Source organism: Dermacentor silvarum, chromosome 10, assembly GCF_013339745.2.
Source record: "Dermacentor silvarum isolate Dsil-2018 chromosome 10, BIME_Dsil_1.4, whole genome shotgun sequence".
NCBI classification, from domain to species: Eukaryota; Metazoa; Arthropoda; class Arachnida; order Ixodida; family Ixodidae; genus Dermacentor; species Dermacentor silvarum.
In genome coordinates this window covers 88,325,633-88,341,350 of record NC_051163.1, presented here as the reverse complement: position 1 = coordinate 88,341,350, position 15,718 = coordinate 88,325,633, and the positions used below count along the sequence as shown (strand labels likewise).

General features: G+C 44.4%; 1 protein-coding gene across 3 annotated transcripts in view; it reads left to right on the top strand.

Moving 5' to 3' along the window:
• Window positions 1-15,718, top strand: part of LOC119466256 (uncharacterized) — an 80,037-nt gene that overhangs the window by 21,765 nt on the left and 42,554 nt on the right. Inside the window, exons 5-6 of one of the 3 annotated variants that reach the window (XR_005195075.2) lie at window positions 6,262-6,452; window positions 6,535-6,985. The exons of the other annotated variants lie outside the window; for them this stretch is intronic. The gene's annotated coding sequence lies outside the window, so the exon portion shown is untranslated. Of the gene's footprint in view, window positions 1-6,261; window positions 6,453-6,534; window positions 6,986-15,718 lie in introns of those variants that run through there. 3 annotated transcript variants of the gene reach the window in all.

The window sequence follows — 15,718 nt, the reverse complement described above, 5'->3', positions numbered from 1 at the left end:
GGTGACACCCAAGTATTCTATCTTGTCAACTTGTGTAATATTCAAGCTTTTAAGATTGTACGTAAATGGTGAAGGTCGTTTTTTCTTCGTTAGGCCGATGAACGCTGTTTTAGATTTCATCCCCAACGTGTTGCACCATTGGGCGATGTTTTGTAAATAAGAATTAAGCTTTAGTTGGTCATCTGTACAGCGGATTGCAGTATAAATGACCCAGTCATCTGTGAAAAGTCGCAATGTTACACCTGGTTCTGCACAAGAAGAGATGTCTTTAACGTATCTAAGGAACAATGTTGGCCCTAAAACAGACCCTTAGGGTACACCGGACAAAACGCTTAGGCAATCAGAATCTACACTGTTTAAACTTACCTACTGGGTACGATTTGTTAGGTAAGCCGAGATCCATGCTATTACTTTGCTATTAATGCCAATTGATTCAAGCTTGGCTATTAATTTAGAATGAGGTACGCGATCGAATGCTTTCGCAAAGTCTATGAGTATTGCGTCAGCTTGAAGTTTAGAATCAATTATGCCAGCGAAGTCATGTGTTATTTCCGCAAGCTGCGTTACCGTGGACAGCCCTCTACGGAAGCCATGCTGCTTAGGGTACAGTATATTGTTCAACTCTATGTAGTCTATGATGGCTTTGTTGGGGATATGTTCCATCAATTTGCAACAACAAATAGGTAGTGATATGGGTCGATACGTTTCCACAGTAAATTTGTTACCACTTTTATGAATCGAGATTATTCTAGCGCGAAGCCAGTCTGTTGGTAGTGCACCGTTTTTCAGTGACAGCGTAAATATTTTATGCAAAAAAGAGTAGGTTGTTCTGCATAACGCTTAAGAAACGCATTTGGGATTTTGTCAGGGCCCGGGGATTTATTAACATCTAGTTGTAAAACCAGATTCAAGATACCTTGTTCGGTTATCTCGATTATCGGCATAGCCGAGTCACGTTGAACAAGCGGTACCTGCACTGGGCATGCTTGGGTGAATACAGATTGGAAAAAGGAATTGAATGAGTTAACTATGGCGTGCGTATTTTCAGTAACAATGGCGTTGATTCCCATCTTACGGATTGGACTGTCGAGCTTAGCAAGGTATCGCCAAAATTTTTTCGGTTGCGTTGTCATGAAATCTATTAAGGTGTGTGAAAAAAAGTTATTTCTTGCTTGTCGCAACTGGCTTTTAAATTCGTGGTAATATTGATTTATTACTGTTGGATTGCATTTACGCTTCCGGATTCTTTTCAGCTTCCGTTTCATATGAATAATTTCGCGCGTTATCCAAGCACTTCTTCATTTTGTCCGCTTATGTTTCGTAGGAATATAAGTTTTTTCACAGTGAAAAATTGCCGCTTTAAATTTTAGCCACAAGTTCTCGACATCATCGGAAGGTTCAACGTAAAAATCGTCTAGCTTCATTTCCAGGTAATCAATAATACTTTCTTCGTTTGCTCTGCAATAATGTTTAATAAATATATGTGAATTTTCAGTTTTACTTTTTGCCAGGCTAAGATTATGACAATGAATTAGAATCAATTTATGGTCAGATATTCCATCTTTCGCCTTAACTTCAGTATCTACTGAGCAGGAAATCAAAGCAAAGTCTAAGATATTAGAAACAAGCCCTTGGACGCGTGTCACTTGCGTTACACGTTAAGATAAAGAAAAACTTAGCATGGTATCAAAAAGTGGTTCGCAGCTGTTTACCTCCCTATCGGCGACGGTTCTATTCCTATCAAGTTGAAGTCGCCAACAAGTACTAGTTTCGTCCGATCATGCATTTTCTCGAGGAGTTGTGTAATTCCGTAAGGTAAGTTTCAAGTGCCCCAGGTCGTCTGTATACTGCACCTATTAGTAGAGGTGTGGCTTGAAATGTGACAGTACGCCAGAGACTCTCGTGGATAGGTATACATTGTTCCTCTTGGAACGTCAGACCATTCTTTATAACGACGGCCACTCCGCCTCCACGGCTATCACGATCATTGCGAATTAGGCTATAATCTTCTGGAATTATTTCTGAATCGTGGATAGAGGGATGAAGCCACGTCTCGGTAATCACTGAAATATCAGGCGCTTAAGCCAATAATATCTCCTCTAGTTTATCCGTTCTGTTCACTATGCTTCTAGACTTGAAACACAATAAAGAAAACGACGGCATACTTTCTTGGCACTATGCATTTGAACCATGGAGGAAGGAAACAAAACAGGAGAGGCCCTGACGTCACTTTTTTGAAGCCGGAAGTGCAGCCATGTTGGTGTTCCACCTCTCTTTGCGCCTCCAATCAGGGGTTCTGCAGCTCGCCGGAGCAGATGGGCGCGAACTTTCAACTTGCATTGTTACGAGCCGCCGGAAGTGTGTGCTCCTGACGCGCGTCAAAACAAAACCTACAAAACTTCTGTAGCAGATTTATTGAAGCAGACGCGCTCCTGTATTTTTACGTGGCACATTGAAGAAGACAACGAAGATCCGCGCAGTGATTGCTTGAGTGTATCTGTTGCTGGCCGACACTCACACTCACACACCCAAAACACAACTTTCAAGCTTACACACCACACTCCAAAGTCAGCTTTTCCTCGCGAAAAAAATGTGCTGCGGGAAAGACACTGGCGGAAAAATCGTATCTCACTTTTCAGAGACCGCGAGCAGCAGCGAAAGCTTCAGGAGCGCGGTTTCCATTGCAACGTTGACATTTGGGGTACCAGTCCCAGTGCTGCTTTGCGAGAAACAGCACGTGACTTCCGCCACACCTTCTCCAATAAGTTCGTGCTGGCCAGGGCCTCTCCTGGGGTTTCCTTCCGCCATGATTTGAACTATTAACCTCGCGACCAGTCATCTCAGAATGCGCTTGCTTAAGAGGTATACCCTTTTTTCCACGTGCTTATCCCATGCGTACAGCGTCATTTATTTTCAGCTTATCGAAAAGAAGCACAACCTTATCACCACATGCTCGGTTTGGTTTTGAGGACTCCCATAACTTCCTGCGCGTTTCACGAACTACGAATGAAAAATCCTATGTGCCCTTGAGCTTTGAATAGTTGCGCAGAACTGTCGTTTTTTCGGCAAAATAAAAAAAAAACGCAGTATGACGGGTTGATCCCAATTAGCTAATCTTTTGCCAACGCGATGGACGCGCTCCAGTCTTTACTTTCCTTTCAGCAAATGGTTGAAGATTTCGTTCTCGACATATTTCTTCAAAGACCTTCTGGGATACCATATATCGCAATGTTGTTACGGCGGCGTCTGTTCTAGAAGTCGTCCATTTTACTGTATAAATGTGCGACTTGCTTTTGAACCGCATTAAGAGTTGTTTCACACTTTTCAACTTTTTCTTTGCAGTCTTTGAGTGTTGCAAGCGTGTCCTGCCCTAATCGGTTTCCCCGGAAGCGCACTAATCTGGACCCACTCGATTGACGTAGCCTCTCTATTATCACCGCTTCTACTTTGCACGTGTTTGCATTCCTAAAAAAAAGACAACTCGGTGCTTTTCCTCGTACCGCTGCCGAAAGCGGCGCTGCATGTCGCGATGCCCTCAGATTCTGTCTTATCGTTGCCCTTGGCTTTGTTGTTTTCTTCCACGGCCGGAACGGCAGTGGTAGTTCCCTCGTGACCATCACCGACGTCTCCGTCAGTGGTTCCCGGCGTGATGGTCTCGGCCTCCTTACCAACGCTCGCTTCGGAGCCAGCCGCGTTCGCGATGCTCGCATCGAAGCCTTCACCATTGCTTTGCGGAATGGCGGCACTCAGCTTCATTTCTACGTTGGGTGCTCATCTTCTACCCCATTCCTCTGCTTCTGCTTGCTATTGAGTTCCTTTTGTTAGCTTCCCAACCGGCTTCCCTAGCTTGTCCTTCTGCTGTAGACAGTCTAGTCACGACCCTATCACACACATTCTACGGATAAAAACTGGCCCGTTTGCATCGCGTACTTACTCACACCACGTTTCTTCCAAAGCGTAGGAACGCTCGCACTTAGAACAACGCACACCTGTGTTCATTTTAGAACCGACAATTATGTTGTTCGAACAAGGCGTCGTACAAAAGTAACCATACCTGTGGAAAAATAATACAATTATAGGTTACATATTTATATTAAACGGAAATCACCAAGCAAGTGAACAGCATGAAAAATATATATACAGATTTCTGGGTTAACCAACACTTCAGGTAACCAAGTGAGTGAGAAATCAAATACAAAACGTATCGCATGGGCGAGCTCCTGCTGCGCTCAGAAGCCACTTCCAATGAGCGCGTCTCTTCCTTTCAGCGTCACTCGACACACGCTTTGCACCTTTGCAACCTTAATACCAAAGTTCATTAGCCAGTTGCCTGCTCCTAAATTCCCGTAGTGCGTCACGCCTGGGGCTAAAGATATATTACCCAGCCGCTGCCATATCTGTGATCAGCGCGTATTAGCACTCCCACGGATCATACGCGTATTGTAGACACGCACGAATATACCCAAGGAAGCCGACGAAAGGATGACCACCACGTTAGCTCAAAGGCAAGTTATGGCTCACGTAATGCGGAAGAGGTAGGTTCGACTCCCACATCCGGGGGTTGTCCTTTCGTCTATATTCACTTTGATGTTACTAGCAATGTTCAAACTTACGCAAATAAGAACAACTTCTTTTCTATAGGCTTTCTTTACGTTCACTGCGCGTTGCCTTCATATGGCTGCAATTCTCAAAACATAGGTTGCCAGGCCAAACTGTATTGCAAGAACGTTTTTCCCGGACATCAGCTGATGTAGAACAACCTTAAAGTCAAAGGACTTTCGCTGTTAAAAAAATTTTCCTACTTCATAAGCACCTATGTGGGAGCCTCAACAATTTCAAGTCGCTTCACAATCTGTCCGCTGACGAAACAGCTGATTTCTACGTCCCAAGCGCTACAGCGTCTCTCATCCTCAATGTATGCGACCTTCCACTGCTGCGCATGTGGTAGGTTCGATTCCTCACTTCGGAAGCCGTATGATAGCATAGATGAAGGGCAACAATCTATTTCGTACGCTTAAACTTTAGTGCACGAAAGAGAATTTGAGGTTGTCCTGATTATTGTGTTCATTTTTTGTTTATTTCAGAGAAAATAAAAGACTGATTCATTGATATATTTTTGCCTAGATATGTTTGACAAGAGTGAGGTTGGAGATTAATATACAGAAGACAAAGGTAATGTTAAATGATGTGGAAAGGAAACAAGAATTCATGATCGACAGTGAGCCTCTAGAGTATGTGAAGGAGTACCTGTATCTAAGTCGAGTACTCACAGGAGACCCTGACAATAAGACGGAAATTTACACAAAAATAAAAATGGGGGTCAGTGCATACGGCAGGCATTACCAAATCCTGATTGGGAGCCTAGCATTGTCGTTGAAAAGAAAAGCGTACAATCATTGCGCTCTACTGATGCTAACATATGGGGCAGAAACTTGGAGAGTAACAAAGCTGCTCGAGAACAAGTTAAGAGCAGCGCAAAGAGCGATGCAACCAAAAAAAAAAAAAGGTTAGGCAAGGTTAGGCGTAACATTAAGTGACAGGAAGAGAGCGGTGTAGATCAAAGAGCAAATAGGGATAGCCGATATAGCTGTTGATATTCAGAGAAAGAAATGCGGCTGGCCAGGCTATTTATTACGTAGAGTAGATAACCGGTGGACCGAAGAGTTACATAATGTGTGCCAAGGGAAAGGAAGTGCGGTCGAAGACGGCATAAAATTAAGCGGGGCGACGAAATGAGGAAATTTAGAGGCTCAAGTTTGAATCGACTAGTACAGGACAGTGCTAGTTGGACATCACTGGGAGAGGTGCTCGTCCATCACTGGACATAAAAGTGGGCTGATGATCGTGATGGTGACATAGGCTTTCGCCAGTTATCACAATTATAAGGCGTTCCTTGCACATTGTGCGACAGAACTACGTTGGCTGTGACTTTTACGCAAAAAGTTTTGGGAGAATGGAATATCCATAAACATGCATTCCATGGACACAGATTGCTGCTAATCATACACGCTTCATAAACTTCCCCATTTTCTTTTTCAACGTGTGACAGAAAACTAAATTCTTTGATTTTGTTACCCAGAAAATACCCTTTATGATATATCGCATACGCAGTGTGTACCGGTTCAAGTGAAGTAGACACGCTGCCTGGAACCGGTGATATGCAGTATGAGTTGAGGTTAAAAGCACGCGGTATGCTGCAGGTTATTTTAGCTTTTAATGTGCAGTTTCGTTACGTCTTGTCTTCCATGTCGGTACCTGCAGGGGGGCACAAATCTTGAAGAGCTGCGTCGAGGATGCAGTTAAACCCTGCGAATGCCAAGAAGAACGAAGCCGCCATAGCGCACTTGCAGAATATTGTTGACGCCGTTGTCGACCTCGCCTGGGGCATATGATAAACCGAACGTTCACACAACGAAGGCAGCTACAGCAGTCGCCGCGGCATCCCTGCTGAGGTGGTAGTTCGTTACTTCTATTAGCAGTTCTCATGTGCGGCACCATCTCACGTTCATCTGCCATGTTCAAATACACCTGCAGTACTTGCCATGGAGATGCCCTGGTCGGCAATGGCTCGTCGACGTCATCTGAGCCGTGTGGGTCTTCCCCCAACTGGCCGCCAGAATTATACAAGTGGATTTACGGCCCTCATCGCAGCTCCTTTTTGGATTTTATGTGGACGACAGAGCTTCATATTCCTGTGTAACCTTGCCTTTTGATGCCGTAGGGCCAAATAACGCGAAAAAAAAAAATAAAACAGTACGTGCTTTCTTCTTCTACCAACCAACGTGTTCGTGCCCTTTTGCGATACTCGTGAGCCAAAGTGCCGCTTTTGTTGGCTAACAACCCTATTCCAGAACTTGGCTCAGCTCAACACTTCATTTATTGATGATGATGGTGGTGGTGTTTTTGACACCCCCTTTTAATCGAAGCTGAGACAAATAGTCACCTAGTCTGCTTGAGTTACTCTGGTTTTACTACATATATCGTCATCTAACCTTTAACATATCTAATCTTGATCTTACCTATTGTAATGAAAACATGTATTGATAAATTGTACCGTTATATATGCCTCTAATTACTCCGGTTGTATCATTCTCTTGCCTGCTTTTTTCCGCCAATACCCAAACACAAGAAATGCAATAACGTATATAGCAGCGCCACCCATCGGCAAAAGAATTCACGGCACTTCATGACCATCCGTGGCAATTCTTGAGAAGCGTAAAATCTTCATCAGTCGAGGGGCTGCGCTGTGCTCAAATCGCTGGACTGAAGGAAGAGCTTCGACTCGAAGATCGTTTAAGATGCGAGAGCATCTTATGCTCGGGGCAGTGTCCGTCCTGCGGCGTCCGCACCCATACTGCGCGTGCGCTACTCTCCCTCATTCTCCTCTCCTACGCAGGTGTGCGCTCTCTTCCTCCCCTCTCTCCCTCTCCGCCACAGGTGCGGCGCAGCAAATTATTGCATATAAATCTCTCTCTCACTCTCTCCCTCTCTCTCTAAGGGTACGCCGGTAGGCGGCGGAAGTGTCGCGGCGCAGTATAAAGCGCGCGTTCGCTGTGCTTCCGTCATTCTCTCTCTGTGCAACGATGTGCGAAACGCCATGACCAACGTGAACGTCGGCGCTAATTGCAGCGGCAGCGCCACCGCCGCGGCGCAGAGGAAGGGAAGCCGAACGTAAACGTCAGCGTCGGCAAGCGGACCCCGAACTTCGGGATCGTCTTCAAGATACCGCGCGCACCGACGCTAGGAATCACGTACCATCTCTAAATAAAGACGCAACAACCCCGTGCAAACGTCTCCTCTCTTCCCAATACATTCTCTCACTATAACTTTCATTGGGTTGGGTTGCCAAGTGAAACGAAACGGAAACTCGATGCGCACACCCCGCGATGCTTTCGCATCCCACCATGGTTGCCTGTAGGGTGACGTCATGTGATGTTTTAAATAAGGCGGCTACCGCCCAGAAATCCTGCATGATATTGAGTTACACATCATCCGAAAAATATATTTAAAACAACCTAAAGTTCTTGTACCCGCAACATAATTTCTGTAACCTTTCTAAGAAATGGTCATCGTCGCATAATTAAGCATTGGTTCATAGGTATGTGTGCATATCTTTGGCTGATTGCTCACTACCAATGTCACCGAACCCATGGCGACGTAAGTCAGCTTAATAGTCCTTAGTTGTTGCTCTAATTGATTCATCTTCGGGAAACGATGGTTAGCAGAAACATCGCAGACACCTATAAAAACCACGCCCGACAAAGACGTTATAAATCAGAATTTACATTGCATAAGGGGGCAGCCCTATATGGCCGCGGACTGCGGGAACTGGCAGAAGAAAGGCGCAGTTGCGCCCGAACCGCGAAGCATCAGTTGCGATAGCAAATTAGTATCAAGCTACACGGAGTAAGAGACAGGAAGAGAGCAGTGTGCATCAGAGAGCAAACGGGGATAACCGATATTCTAGTTGACATTAACGTAAAAAATGGAGCTGGGCAGGCGACGTAATGCGTAGGATGGATAACTGGTGGACCATTAGAGACACAGAATGCGTACCAAGACGCGGGAAGCGCAGTCGAGGACGGCAGAAAACTTGGTGGGGTGATGAAGTTAGGAAATTTGCAGGTGCAAGTTGGAGTACACTAGCGCAAGACAGGAGTAATTGGAGATCACAGGGAGAGGCCTTCGTCCTGCAGTGGACATAAATATAGGCTGAAGTTGATGATACGCAGTAAGGATAGTAGTTTTATCGGCTGTAGAAAGCTGGACACATCCGCATACTAACTGAATTAACAAGCACGATTTCAGTGCGCACATGCAAACATGAATAGATCACACTAAACCCGCACACAATCGCTGTCAAAACGCTGGCGTGAGCAAGCGCGCGTGCAGCAGCGAGCGAAGGTTCGTGTGGTCTATCGCTTCAACGGAACTGAGCGGCGAAAGCGCAGCGCATACAAAGGTAGGAGCCGTGCTGCAGATCACTTTCAAGATACGGTGCGCGCGACCGCCCAGCGCCGCTTAAAGTACAAGTTCGCAGTTACTCGCAGAACATAAGCCGCCCTTCCCTCCCGCGCAGCCCTTCCCTCCCGTCGCTGCCTTCCCGCTTTCCTCCTTTCGCTGATGTGGTTGTTGAGACGTATGCCGAGTGTAACCTATGCCTTTATGCGACATTCGAACGCTACTGAAAAGCATTACATTCATCAAATGCTAGCAGTTATGTAGGCACTTCGCAGAAAAGACGCGAAACGAGGAATATAAACACCATTGGAGACTATAAACACCACTTAGAGAGATATACCTTGGCTGTACCTTCATTCATCAGACGCGACAATAAATAGATAGAATGAGAACTTTGCTAGTTATATATGTGTGCCTTATTCTTGAGGAGAAATTAAATTCGCGAGTTTACACGTTCGGAGAGCAGTCATCACCCAGTAATATATCGTATTTCTTGTTAAAAGCGCTGAGCAGTAGGTATTGCGGGATCGAATACTGGCCACGGCGGCAGTATTTCGATGAGGGCGAAATGCGAAAATATCCTGTGTACTAGTTTTAGGTGCACGTTAAAGAACCGCAGGTGGTCCGGATTGTTCTGGAGTCCCCCACTACGGCGTGCCTCATAATCAGATGGTGGTTTTGGCACGTAAAAGCCCGCAATAAAAAAAGGGGGAAAAATAAAACAGTAGGAGAATTAGATATACAAAAAAAGGAATGTTATGAAAGCGATGACAATCTCTCTAAACGCAAAGCTTCCATTGGATTGAAAAAACAAACACACGAACGTTAGCTCACAAATTTTTTTTCTAATGAACATCCACATGGGAAAATGAAATTGGATACCGTCATATGAGCATTATTATTCTGAAGATGAGTGCACGGCGTAAAAATCTGATACTCGTAGAATTGTGCCAGTAACGGAAATCCAAATGTTCCGTGCTCCACTGTATTCTATTTGCTTCATCGCCAAGTACTGTTGTGGCACCCATAAAATCGAATTACGCTTCGAATGAAATGGATGGATGGATGAATGAATGAATGAATGGATGGATGGATGAATGGATGGATCGATGGAAGGATGGATGGATGGATGGATGGATGGATGGATGGACGGACGGACGGACGGACGGACGGACGGACGGATGGATGGATGGATGGATGGATGGATGGATGGAATGAGCACCCCCTTTGAAACGGGATGCTGGGTTGCACCTACAAGCTCTTTTTCTTATTTTCTCTAATTTCCCACCTATATTATCTACCCATCGATCCATCCATCCATCCGTCCGCCCGTCCGTCCGTCCATTCATCCATCCAGCCAGCCACCAAGCTCTTTTTCTTATTTTGTCCAATTTCCTACCTATATTTTTGAGAAAACACAAAGCTACGAAGAATTTCCAGCATCAAATGGTTTTGACAAGTACTGGGAACTCTGTTTATGTACGCCTCCGCTGTTTGTGGCCTCCCTACGTTTCTGCCACAAAATCTCCAGTCACCTCTTACTAAGTTCTATGGCTGACATGTTTACTTTCCCCCTGCTATCCCTGAACACAAGGGATTCAAGAAGGCCAGAGGGGCCTAAACTGGCAGCTGGGTAGACATCTCAACGTTCCAATAAAACATCTTACTAGCATTAGAGCAGCAAGCACATGCGTCTTCGTCCTTTGTGTACCTATATTTATAACTACGCGTTATAACGCATCCTGATCTCGCTTCGAAAAGTAATAAGCTTCACTTTGAATTATCATTGATTGATTTTTCTTCTGATTTCGTTTTTTTCGTTGAGGCAGTTAGTCATAGCAGGTTTATTTTCCATTGCCGCCACCCATGAGATTGTCTCAGCCTCTCTCACTTTGTCCTTTTCTTCCCCTGTGAGTCAATGTTTTTCCTGCACAAATATCTGAAGACCCTCTCAACCCATTTGCTTTCTTCCATATCCCTCAGTCGTTCTTCGTCATCAATTTTACTCTGAGCCTCCCTGACAGCAAAACTCGTCCTGCTCATATCACCCTGCACAGCTTGATTAGTAGTCTTCCCGTGAGCGCCTATTGCGAGGCGTCCCACTGACCTTTGGTTGCTATCGAGTCCTGATTGCACTCTATGACTTCAAGCAAGCAACCGCATTTCCAAACGTAACCCCTGGAACCATAACACCTTTCCATGTGCCCCGGAGCAGCTCGTACCTATTGTATCCCCATAGCGCTCTGTGTTTCATTATGGTCACATTTATCTTCCCTTTTGCTATTATTGTTTTTTTCTGTGTCTCCAGATATATATTGGCTTCGTTTATCCATACACCAAGGCATTTGTATCTTTTTGTGTGCTTGCCTTGAACGCGGGTCACGCTGGTCAGAAAAAACGTTTGTGTCGTTACTTTATATGAACTGCGAACGGGAACAGCCATAGAATGCGTGAAGAAAACTATCGATAACAGTAAACTGTCCTGAGTGAATGTTTGTTATGGAAAACGATCTAAATGGTCCAAAGAAAGTAGAATGGTTTTCAAATTAAAGGGAAAAGACTTGAAGCGCAATAAACAACGAAGGATGATATCTACGTGCGGTATCACTTGGAAGACCGATATCGGGGGAGGCGAAACTGCGGAATGTCTGACTTTGCAGTGTCCATGGCGTGAAGAGGCGTTTCCACTTTTGTCACCGTGTAATGTGCCTTTTTGAAAAGGCATATTACCTTACTGCTAAAATACGTACCAATTTGTCTGAGATATGACTCTTAGGTTGACCGAAGCTCCTAAAGCACCCACGAAACCCGTCCACGTGGTTCCAATAACTAATGCGTGCTTCCTGGAAAGTGCGCCGTCTCGAGTATTTTAAGAAAATTCTGTAAAATGAAGTCTGGCAATAAAACTGCAAATTGTGTCATTGTTGGTCTGCGTTCTTAGGCTCAGTGACACATGAACAAGCGATACATAATGGACGCAGTGTAATTCGGTCCTCGGATATCTTCTAGATAATGCCTTGGTAAAACATAGGCATGCTTCTGTTTAGGCGGTGATGTCAGAGTGGAAACAAAGGTGGATTTGGCATCGCGTTATCTACATCCGTACAGTCGAGATAAGCAGGGAGTGGCTCAATAATGCTGTGGTGGCATGTCAAGACTATGAGCTGGACAGATATGATAAGATGATTTTGTACAGTTGACTTATATGAGAATGGACAGATCATATTCAATGACACGTCCGACAGGAATTCAGAGTAGTATGCCAAAGCCAGATATAACTCAGGCCAACTTGACTCCCTTTCTATGAATAAATTTCTCTCTCCGTCTTTCTTGATAGTGAAGAGCTTCTTAAGATCCAATATTGCTGAGTTAATTAGACAGTTCTCGATCGGTTTCTAGTCTGAGTGGCCTCAGGACAATAATGTGGTCAACGTAGTTAGCTTAGTCGTTCACGAATGACAACTGAAGGACTCGTGCTGATAACATGGGAGGAGCCCACACACCAGCTTTGTCTTAGCTCCATTATCTGAAGGTTCATTAGAACTAATGACTGCAGCTTAAATCTGGAAGCGGGCGGTAGCTTCAAGAATCACATTTCTTAATGTTTCAACAAAATGTTGAACTTGTCTTCAGCGTTGTGCATCCCTCTTTCTATGCAATCATCATCCCTAGTCACACGTTCTTGTGGCCTTTTCCTTTCCACCTGAGAAGGGAAGCGGGCTATAGCGTGCTAGTTCAGGCCGACCTCTCTGCCCTCTTTCGAATAAATTCTCCTCCTATCTTGTTTAATACGGGAATGTTATGCAAGACCACTTTCGATAGCTATATTTGATGGATTTTTCAACTAAACTCTGCGAACGTCAAATGGGAATCTTGGCACTGCTTGTGACGATGTTTGCAGGACCGGATCTGCCACGTCATATGGTTCTTTTAAGAAAACTTTGTTTATGCATTGAAGCTCAAAATAACTGCAACACCAATGGATTTCGGCGGACACTTTCAAAATTAATATCTCGTAACTGGTGCAGTCCAGACAATTCGTTCTCCAAGTGGATACGCCATGCGAACTCACCGGGTATATTTCGTATATTGAAATATGTGCCGTAATATAATTACATAAAAGGTTTGTCAGGGTAATTATGCCAACAATTCAATATGCACTTTGATTTCTTGTAGAAGTGGTGGCTACCTCCGCGAGTAATTCAGATAAAGATTAGACTTGTGCTATCTTTCACATATGATTTTTATAAATTTTGGACATTCTAAAACAAAACATCCGGTATATATTGTCGGAGCATGGATATCTCTGAAGCACAAAGCGCACTTGCCGGCTGAGAGATGAGTGCATGAAATACAACGGTTTTATTACAGCGGTCACAAAAACAAGGGTGCTGCGTTGCATGCGGATGTAGGGAAAAAGCTATTATGGTGTCCAAACGAGTGCATAAAAGAAATCTAGCCAGCACCACCATGGACAATGGAACTCATGTACCCGTGGCAGTGGGCGCTGGGGAGCCGGATTTGCTTAACACTGGGCTACCGCGCAAGACTCAGATACTTAAAGTTGCGCAAGGTTAGAGTGCGCCACACTGGCTCAGACGGAGGTACACATAATTTCGGAGGCTACAACAAAAAATACTGTAGTGGACGAGGAAGATTTCGTCTACAGCGAGCCGAACTTGTTCGTGAGAACGGTGTCGGTGGTGAGAGCATGCTACGCCGGTTAAATATGGCCCTTTCGCTCAAATTCTTCAATTTCTTATCATCAACACCTCACGAATGGCCGATCGGGGTGATAACCTGGGTAAAGCGCTGGTCGGACATCTTACAAAGCAGGATGTGTAGAAAAAATATGGGATGATATCGTCACATTATCACAGATCTTCTTTCGCAATAATTGAGTTCAACGCCCAAATCAAATAGCTGAGGCCGGATGATTTTTTTCTGGTATGCGCCGTGGTATCGGTGCCTTGCTCGAGGTTATCGCGAAATTTATGCTTTCATCCTTATTAAAAAATCAGGAAAAACAGCATTAAAAAGCATTAAAAAACATTAAAAAAACGCACGCTTGAAATCAACGACATTTCAAGCAAGATCAGCGTTTGAGAAGCCAGCGTGAGCACTGGCACGCGTCGGCCCCGCCTGCCGACCCTCCGCATTGTTTCAGTGGCAGCCACGTCACGGTTTAATTTGGCCGATGACTCAAACCTCTAACGGTTTGCTATGGATTGCGGCACTCAGAGTGCTGTTCCGAGAAATGCTACGAAATTATCTCGATTTACGTCATTCGAAACGGCGTTTGCTGGGTGTGTGCAATAAAGGGTTATCAACAAACTTGTTCTTTTAGCTTGCGCAGCGTGGGTAGGCATCCCATCGCGTGATATTTACCCAAATGAGCTCTGAGCCATAAACTGCATTTTTCGATGAAATTACATCTTGTTGTGGAGTATGAGTACAGTTGTTGGTTCGCTAGCCATAGTGGCGCCTCTCTTTGCACGTGTGGTCGTTTCCTTTATGATGGTGGTCCCACGAAGAAAAGGAAAAAAGGCAGTAAAAAAAAAGACATGTGAGCAAGAACGGAAGCTACGTATAGACAAAAAAAAATGAATTGCAGTGCAGACTACATTCTTCTTGTATCGCGTATCAGGAAGTTGGTGCAAGGTTGGAACATCCATTATTACAATGTCAACAACGTACTTCATTCACACAGGATAGCAGTTTTAGTGGCCAGGTCTCCGTATCCATTTTGTCCTTTAAAACTCCAAGGAGATGTATTTATTCGTTCCCACAGTTCGTCAGCACTCTGAGAATCAAATTTGAAACTATGCACGCACTAAAATCACGCACAAGCACTATTGGTCGTCCTTTACATAAACACAACCTTACACTTGATATTGCAAGTACAGTTACAGGGGCCGTTAAGCATGCACATTGACATGTGCTCTTATATATATTTTTAAAACAAATACCTACAATTAATTCTCAAGAAAAAAGAGAGCGGAAATTTTCTGGCCGATCTTTATGGCAGGACAGGACTCACAAAGGGTGCGATATTCACATGGAATCGCTGAAATAACAACGTTTTTCTAAATACTTCGTAAGTGACCTAAGTAGCATATTCAATTGCGGTATTGAAACCAGGCGATGCTCGAAGCATTTGCGCTATTGACATGCTCGAAACGGGCGCGAATATCAATATATTCGTGTATAACAATAGCAACTAATTATAGCGGTGTTGTATCTAGCGATATCCCTAAGTGCTCGGCTAGGAAATATAGTGAATGGTAGGCAGAACGCCAACGAATTTCGGTGCAAGTTTCGAGACGTATTTCTCTAAGTTTGCTTTAGTCTCAAGATTACCACTTGCAGGACATCCAATAAACAGCGACCGTTTCCAGCAGAGCAGCCGCAGGGGTCACGATAAAGGCAATTAAGTAGTAATTACAGAAATAAAGTTATTTAAAGGGTTCGTTGACGCTTATCGCACACTATGGTGCTCCTACGGATTTAGTCTGGCTAAAATTGTGTAATATTTTATTTGGACACAACTGTCGCCGAAACATCCTGCAACAGGCTGACGGTGTTTTAAACGAGGAAACGTTGCTGATAATTGCCGCCGCACACGCTAGAAACCGAAAGAATGTATGAGGGACACTTAAGGAGCCTCAGTTCAAGCTGCGATTGTACTGAAAATGTTAGAAAAGTAAAATGAAGAATTTTGTCAGACTATCTAACGATGACTGGTTTATGCATCACT